The sequence below is a fragment of the Triturus cristatus genome, chromosome 11 (genome assembly GCF_964204655.1).
Source record: "Triturus cristatus chromosome 11, aTriCri1.1, whole genome shotgun sequence".
NCBI classification, from domain to species: domain Eukaryota; kingdom Metazoa; phylum Chordata; class Amphibia; order Caudata; family Salamandridae; genus Triturus; species Triturus cristatus.
The window spans coordinates 970,537,660-970,546,370 of NC_140594.1; the positions used below are offsets into that span (position 1 = coordinate 970,537,660).

General features: G+C 54.5%; 1 non-coding gene and 1 pseudogene across 1 annotated transcript; both read left to right on the forward strand.

Moving 5' to 3' along the window:
• Positions 1–6,630: 6,630 nt before the first annotated feature.
• Positions 6,631–7,314, forward strand: LOC146785763 (18S ribosomal RNA; annotated as a pseudogene; the record flags this gene model as incomplete).
• Positions 7,315–8,249: 935 nt separating this feature from the next.
• On the forward strand, positions 8,250–8,405 carry LOC146785764 (5.8S ribosomal RNA). Its single transcript, XR_014971043.1, has one exon. It is a non-coding gene; the product is annotated as a 5.8S ribosomal RNA (ribosomal RNA).
• The last annotated feature ends 306 nt before the right edge of the window (positions 8,406–8,711 follow it).

Sequence of the window (8,711 nt, forward strand, 5' to 3'; positions counted from 1 at the left end):
AAAGATCATGAATTAATGAATGACTACCTAGCACACCACAGTTATCATAATAAAGTTATTAGTATAGCAACATATTTATCTAAAGAAATATCTGTTGCTTCTTATTTCCCTGAATATCATTCCATGAAGAAGCTATGAAAAAAAGATGTGTGGGATCTTTTTCTTTGTTTCCTGTAAGGTTTGCAAAATCTGAAAAAATAGTTTCCCAGGAACTGAATGGAGTAGAAATGTATTTGGTGCAAAAAATGGACAAGATGATTTTGCCTGCATTAAAGTGGCAATTTCTAGTACTATCTTAAGAAATCCGGGTCTTGATGTACTAACCAATATCACAAACCAGGAAAATGCAAATTGCACATTGAATGGTTTTTAGAACAGTGGTGTAATCTGTGATTTGGCCTCACTCAATGCCACTCTATGTCACCTCACTCTATGCCACTCTGCTTTATGCTACTCTACTCTATGCCAGTCTATTCTATTCTATTCTATTCTATTCTATTCTATTCTATTCTATTCTATTCAACTATATCCTACTCAATTCTCCTCTATGCCACTCTATTCTATTCTACTCTTCTCTACTCTATGACACTCTCCTCTGTCACCTCACTCTTTGCCAGTCTATGCCACCTGACTTGATGCCACCTCAATCTATGCCACTCTACTCTATGCCATCTCATTCTATGCCACCTCTCTCTATGCCACCTCTCTCTATGACCTTCTAAGCCTTCTCACTCTATGCCACTCTACTCTATGATACCCTACTCTACTCTAGTATACTCTGTCACCACTCCACCCTGTGCCATTCTATTCTATGCCACTCTATGCCACTTCATTCCATGCCACTCTACTCCATGCCACTCTATTCCATGCCACCTCATGCCACCTCACTCAATCCCACTCTATGCCACTTCACTCTATGCCACTTTACTCTATTCTATTCTATGCCACTCTACGTTAATACCCTCTGCTCTATGCCCCTCTACTTTACTCTACTCTATGGTCCCTCTACTCTACTCCATGCCCCTCTTCTTTATGCCCTTTTACTCTACGCCCCTCTACTCTACTCTACACCCCTCTACTCTACCCTACTCTACTTCCCTCTTCTCAACACCCCTCTACTCTACTCTATGCCCCTCTATGAAACTCAACTCTATGCCTGTCTACTCTACTCTATGCCCATCTAGTCAATTCCACTCTCTCCCTCTACTCTACATCACTCCACTCTACTCCACTCCACTCTACTCTACTCAACTGTGCTCTACCCTCCAACACTCCATGACACTCTACAACATTCCACTCTATGACAATCCACTGTGCGATGCTCTACACCAGGGATACTCAAAGCACAGCCCGGGCCGCATGCAACCTTCCTGACCTTTAATTCCCCCCCCCCTGGTGAAAAGCAGCACTGGACTGCTGTTCATTTGACAGAGCACGAAAATTCAGAAAACTATGAAGGAAATGAGTTACCTTTATTTACACGTTAACTAAAGTAACGGAAAAGAAGGTGTCCTGGACAACTTACCTTTAGGAACACCTTTAGTTTTAAATACATCTTGCACTAAACATGTAAAAACATTATAAACACTCTGCAAACTTCAAAAAGTGTATTTTATTAACATGCATGAGCGTTCCTTTGACTTTAATTTTTGGTGCATGTTAATAGAGCGTTGGTGGCGGACAGACGTTGTGTGAAGGCTTGGTTTGCATCTGTTTCAAGTCCCCTGACATCCATCTTTCACCACACCGATCCTTGCCCTGCTGGCATCAGTGCGGCCCTCGGGAATGCCACAAACAGTACTTTGCGGCCCACTGGGATATGTTTGTGGGTACCCATGCTCTACGCTACTCCTCAACATTCCTCTCCACTCTGCACCACTCCACTGCTCTCTACTCCACTCTACACCACACCCCAACACTCTACACCACTCCACTCTACTCCACTGTACACTACTCCATTCTATGACACTCCACACCACTCTCCTCTACACTACTAACTTTTCACAATGCTGAACCGCAGCGACATTGGTGTACAAAAGCACTAAAACACATTGGCAGAGCATAGGCGAAACTTAATGACTTTACCAATGCTTGTTATAATTGTTCATCACCCACCCTTGTGAATGTCAACAAACTATTTTAATTTGAAAAGCTTTAGGAACAGTTTTTACATTAAGCAGTTCAAATGTTTTTTGTGTACTTACATATTATGGTGATATTTGAATACATCTTCTAAGAAGTTAACTATTATCATAAGAACATGACTTTTCTATTTAAAAAAACATCCCCATGCTGTGGGCATAAAATTGCTTCAGTTCAATGCCTGTGAAAATCTAGCTCTTCTAACAAAATAATTCTAGTCTCTGACACATCTTGCCATCATCTATAAGAACATATTCCATGGTGCATTTTAATGTTCAAGCAAACAATATAATCAGTTTACATTGTACCGCATTCTATAGCACCATCATTCTTTAATTGCAGAAAAAGATCAAATGGCAATAGTGAAGTATTCAGGGATTTGAAACTGACCCAAATTACTTTTAGTAATGTTATAAAACCACTAACAATTTTTAGACCTGAAAAATCTAAATTCACCAGCTTCATGCCAATAAACTTTTATTTTAATAAATAGAGAAAATGTTAATTTGAATGAAAAATATTTGGATAATCATAGTGCTATGCAGCATTTACTTTGAAATATCTGTCCATTCTGCTGCTAGTGTGTGTTTCTGGTGAGCAAAGTGTGTTTAAATTAACCCTGGGCAGAGTTGGCGCAGTGCCACTATTCTGACTTCCACAGAGTGTGGAACAGGAGCCCACGTCCTGCAGCAAGCCGAAGGTCCATGTGCCCAGGGCGGGGGTCCCTCGTGCCTGGGCAGACTCACAGATCCCCCAGCCTGGCTGGGTTGAGAAGCAGGGACCGGGCCCGAGGCCTGGGTTTCGGGAAGGGCCTGGGGTGCTTGAGTCCCCGTCCTGTGGCCTGCCAAGGGTCCGTCTGCTCAGGACAGGGGTCCCTGGTGCCCGAGGAGGCTCCCCCACCTTCCCGGCCTGGCTGGGTTCAGGATCGGGGACCGGTTCTGTGGCCTGTGCTCTGGCAGGCACTGGAGTGCAGAAGCACATGTCCTGTGGCCAGCCGAGGGTCTGGGTGCCCGTCACAGGGGTCCAACGGCAGGCCTTCCCCCGCTTCGCCTGCGTGTCAAGGTGCCTGCGGTCCCCGGGTCAGAGTTCCATCGGGGGCTCCCCCCCAATGCAACCCCGTGCCCGAGACACAGCTAAGGGCTCTGATGAGCCCCCTGGGAAGCAGAGCCCTGGAGCCTTTTAAAGGGCAAGTGTGATCCCACCCGCGACGGCTCGGGCGGGCAGATTGGCGTCCTTTGGCCTCGGCCATATGGTCACGCCTTTCCCCTCGGTCGTCTGGTCATGCACAATGCTTTTCAATGGGGTGAACAGATGGCCGGGCTGCCCTGGAAGTCCTGATGAGGGCTCATTTGCCTCCCTGATCCCAGCCAGTACTTCAGGAGGTCTGGCGCCCTGTGCCCTGGGTCCCCTCCATCACTCAGTGCGCACGGGTTACCAGAAAGAAGGGTAGCTTTCCTTCGGATTACTAGGGACAGGGTATGCTGGAACCACCGCTGGGCTTGCGGTTCTTAGCTGGGGACCAGATGGGCTAGGCTCAGACAACACCTCCCCGCTGCCCGGGGATCCCTCCTCCGGCTGCCGCGCAGCAAAATGCCCGGGATGAGCTCCATCGGTCCTGGGCAGTCCTTCCATGGGCGTCGGGGCCCGAGAGCTCTGGCCGGGTGCTTCCACCCTAGGCTCTGCCCCATGCCCTGGGCCTGGGTGGGCCTTCCCCAGCTTTGCAGCTTTCAAGAGCATAGGCCGGGGCCCTTTGTGGCCCGATGCAGGCCCATGGAGGCCTCCCCCACGCGGCCTGGCCGGGGACTGCCAGGCAGACCCAGAATGGGTTAAGCTCCGCCATGGGCCTGGTTAAGAGGTCTGCCAGGGACCCCTGTTCTCAGCCCTGGGCCTAGGGCCCAGCTGGGGTCTCTGAGCCCCCGGGACACTGAGCCCCCAAACGCTGCATGGGCAGGTGGGAGCCCTCCAGTGAAGGCTCGGGGTGGTAAGAGTAGTGTCCTTTGGTCCCAGCCATCTGGTCACGCCTTTCCCCTTGGCCATCTGGTCGCGTGCAATGTTTTCCAAAGGGGTGACCAGATGGCCGGGCTGGCCTTAAAGTCCAGACAAGGGCTTGTTTGCCTCCCCGATCCCAGCCAGGGCTCCAGGAGGTCGGGAGCCCCCGTGCCCTGGGTCCCCTCCATCACTCAGTACACAGGGGTTACCAGAAAGAAGGGTAGCTTTCCTCCAGATTACTAGGGACAGGGTATGCCGGAACCGCCCCTGGGCTGGCGGTTCTCAGCTGGGGATCAGATGGCCTGAGACTAGGCACCACCTTCTCCCCTGTCTGGGGCTCTGTCCTCTTGCCTGCTGTGTGGCAGAGTGCCCGAGACGGGCTCCATCGGGCCAGAGCAGTCCTCCCTTGTGCGTCTGGGCCCGAGAGCTCTGGCTGGGTGCTCCCTACACTGGGCTCCGTCCTCTGCTCTGCCATGGGCCCGGGGCCTGTCGGGCATTCCCCAGCTCGGTTTGGGTTCAGGAGCTCCGGCAGGGGCCCTTGGTGGCCCTGGGGTGGAGCGTGTCCTCCCCACCCCTGGCTTCATCCTCGGGCCTGCCACGTGGCAGGGCACCGGAGACGCGGGCCTTGAGGAGTCCTCCCCTGTTTGTGCCAGCCAAGACCTCTGGCCTGGCTTAGGGGACTGGGCTCTGTCCCCCTGCTCCAACATAGTCCCAGGACGGGGGTCCTTCAGGCCCGAGCAGGCCCCCCTCCTGCTTTGCCTGCCTGTCAAGGTGCCTGGGGGACCCTGGGTCAGAGTTCCATTGTGGACACCTGTCCACAGCCTGGGCCGAGGCCGAGCCGGGGGCTCCGAGCCCCCAGGACGCAGAGCCCCCGAAACCTCTGAAGGGCTGGCGGGCGCCCTCCCACGAAGGCTCGGAGTTGGCAGATTGGCATCCTTCACGCCCAGCCATCTGGTTGTGCGCAATGCTTTCCAATGGGGCGACCAGATGACCGGGCTGCCCTGGAAGTCTCAATGAGAACTCATTTGCCTCCCCTATCCCAGCCAGGGCTCCTGGAGGTCAGGCGCACCCGCGCCTTGGGTCCCCTCAGTCTCACAGTGCGCACGGGTTACCAGGAAGGGGGTTACCCTTCCTCCGGATTACTAGGGAAAGGGTACTCCAAAACCCGTCTTGGCCAAGTGGTCCTCAGCAGGCAGCCAGATGGGCCAGGACTAGGCCTGGGCGGTAAATTCCATTCCGCTCGCGAAATTTGAGGAATTTGGGTAATTTCGTGTTCCGTGGAAAACGCAGAATTGCCCAAAATTCTGCGTTCCGTGGCTTCCCGGAATTTGTTGCTTGTTCGTATTCTCAAAATGCGTGTTTGCAAGATATTTCCCCCCAAGCACGCAAACAGCGATCGCCAACAGGAAAAAAGCAACGCGAACAAGCATTTCCCCGTGTTCGTGGAATTTCTGCATGTTCGCGGAGATGTTTTACCGTTTCGCGGAGCTTTGCGTAGCGCGACTGCGCAAATTCTGCCCACCCCTAGCCAGGACACCCCCGAGCTCGGGGCTCCGTCTCCCGGCCCGAACTGTGGCATGGTGCCCAGGATGAGGGCCCGCTGTCCCGGGGAGGCCTCACCTCTGCTCGGGAGCCCCGACGGGGTCCAGGTGCACCAGGCTCAGTCTCCTGGCCTGCCGCTCTGCCAGGGGCCTGAGACAGGGGTCTACTGGGCACAGGGAGCCTCCCAGTGGTCTGACCCGAGTGGAAGGGGTCAGGTTGTGCCAGGCCCTTGAACGCTGCTGCTTGGCATTTCTGTAGGCCCCGCATGCCACGCCATCACCCGTCTCTGCCCAGCGCATTTCCGCAGCAGTTGGAACAACCATTCCGAGGGGTGCCGCCACCGCCAGACTTCGGCACCCCTGCGTCTTGCACAGGCTGCACCTCGGACTGCCTCTCCCTTCCAGGGAGACGGCTGGGCCTGCCGGTGCCCATGCAAACGTACCTCTCCACCTCTGGTGCCAGCAGCTGCGGTAATTCCAGCTCCAATAGCGTATATTAAAGTTGCTGCAGTTAAAAAGCTTGTAGTTGGATCTTGGGATCCAGCTGGCAGTCTGCCGCGAGGCGAGCTACCGCCTCTCCCAGCCCCTCGATGCTCTTGACTAGGTGTCCTGGGGGTCCAAAACATTGACTTTGAAAAAATTAGAGTGATCAAAGCAGGTCGGTCGCCTCAATACTTCAGCTAGGAATAATGGAATAGGACTCCAGTTCTATTTTGTTGGTTTTCTGACCTGGTGCCATGATTAAGACGGACGCCCAAGGTCATTCGTATTGTGCCACTACAGGTGTAATTCTTGGACCAGCGCAAGACGAACCAAAGCAAAAGCATTTGCCAAGAATGCTTTCATTAATCAAGAACAAAAGTCGGAGGTGCGAAGACGATCAGATACCGTTGTAGTTCCAACCATAAACGATGCCAACTAGCGATCCGGCGGACCCGCTGAGCAGTCGTTGGGTTCCGGGCAGAGTATGGTTGCAAAACTGAAACTTGAAGGAATTGACGGAAGGTAGCACCAGGAGTGGAGCCTGCGGCCTAATTTGACTCACCACTGGAAATCTCACCGGCCCGGACACAGAAAGGATTGACATATTGATAGCTCTTTCTCGATTCGGTGGGTGGTGGTGCATGGCCGATCTTAGTTGGGGGAGCAATTCGTCTGGTTAATTCCGATAACGAACGAGACTCCTCCATGCTAACTAGTTACGCGACCCCCAGCGGTCGGCGTCCAACTACTTAGAGGGTCAAGTGGCGCTCAGACACACGAGATCGAGCAATAACAGGTCTTTGATGCACTTAGATGTCTGGGGCTGCACGCGTGCTGCACTGAACAGATCAGCATGTGTCTACCCTTCACCGACAGTAACCCTCTGAACCCTGTTCTTGATAGGGATCGAGGATTGCAATTATTTCCCATGAACGAGGAATTCCCAGTAATATCGAGTCATAAGCTTGCGTTGATTAAGTCCCTGCCCTTTGTACACACCGCCCGTCGCTACTACCGATTGAATGGTTTAGTGAGGTACTTGTATTGGCCCCTCCGGGGTCGGCAACGGCCCTGGTAGAGCGCCAAGAAGACAATCAAACTTGACTATCTAAAGGAAGTAAAAGTCGTAACATGGTTTCCGTAGGTGAACCTGCGGAAGGATCATTAGCAGCGGAGCGGCCCAAGCGACGGACGGCGCCAGCCCGAAACCCTCGGCCGCCTCCTGCGAGCACACCCTCTGCACAGGGCCCGGCTCTGCCCTTGTGCACCCCGGCCAGTGGAGCGGTCCGTGGCCACATGGGATGCTTGGGTGAGGACTGGGCCTACCGAGGGAGAGGGGTGGCCCCCGGCCCCTGTGTCTCTCTCTGGGAGGGGCACAGCGGTGGTCCCTCCTGAGAAAGAACCCACGCTCACCCGACATGACCCCCGCGGTGGGGGGGAAACTGAATGGCAGTGCCTGCCTGGGCTGGGACCACCCCCCCACCCTGAAAGGCCCACTTGCCCGGACCCTCCTGTGCCCGAGTCCTGGCCCGTCCAGGCTTCGGGCGACCGAGGAGCAGCCATTCTCACATGACAGGGAGGCCTAAAAGAGAAGGAGGTGAGGGCCTGCGAGGGGACCCCTGGCTGCATTCCGTGGGAGGCATGCGGGATGGGGAGCCACCTGGGTTTGGTAGGCTTCCCACCAGCTTGGACCTGCCTGGTGACAGATGGCTGACGTGCAGGTGGGGCAACCCTCCCTCGTTGTCAGGTACTCGGTTTGACCTGGTCCCGTGCGGCCGGGCTGAGGGGTTTTAAGATTCACGCGGTCCCTCCTGGTTAATCCAGGAGGGACTGGCTGCGGTGGGGCTGCTGCCTGCTCCCATCGCTATGGGTGCCCCCCTCGCCTGTGGGTAGGCAGGGGGGACTCCCGGGCCGAGCGCCTTGTAACGCTTTTTTTCTCCCAACAGTGCAGTCTGACTCCCAGAGAGAAAGCCTTGAACAGGGCGCCAGGGCCGTCTTTATGCGCGGGCGGTGGACGGACGGCATTGCCTTCCTTTTGCCTTCCTTCTGCCTCTCCGCCCGCTGGTGGGTGAACGTTTATGAAAAGTTACCTGTGACTCTTGTCGGTGGATCACTTGGCTCGCGCGTTGATGAAGAATGCAGCGCTAGCTGCAAGAATTAGTGTGAAATGCAGGACACATTGATCATCGACACTTCGAATGAACCTTGTGGCTCCGGGTTGCTCCTGGGGCAATGCCTGTCTGAGGGTCGCTCAATCGTCAGTCGCCCTGGGGCTTCCCTATGCCGTGGCTGGGACCGTTGCAGGGTTAGCTCCGCTTTCCTTCGTCCCCCCACAAGGTCAGACACCCCGATCTCCCATGGCAGGGTCTCTCACTGGGTCCTGCTGCGGAGGTATGCTGCCGGCATGCCTAGCCCTGCTTCCCTGCCTCGGTGGGAGAGGGGCCCGGTGACCAGTCTAACCCGAGCCCGTCCCGGGGAACCTAGCTGCATGCCACACATGGCTGTCTGTGGTGTCCCACGGGCTGCCCACTTGCATGTGCCTTGGGTGCCCTCCTC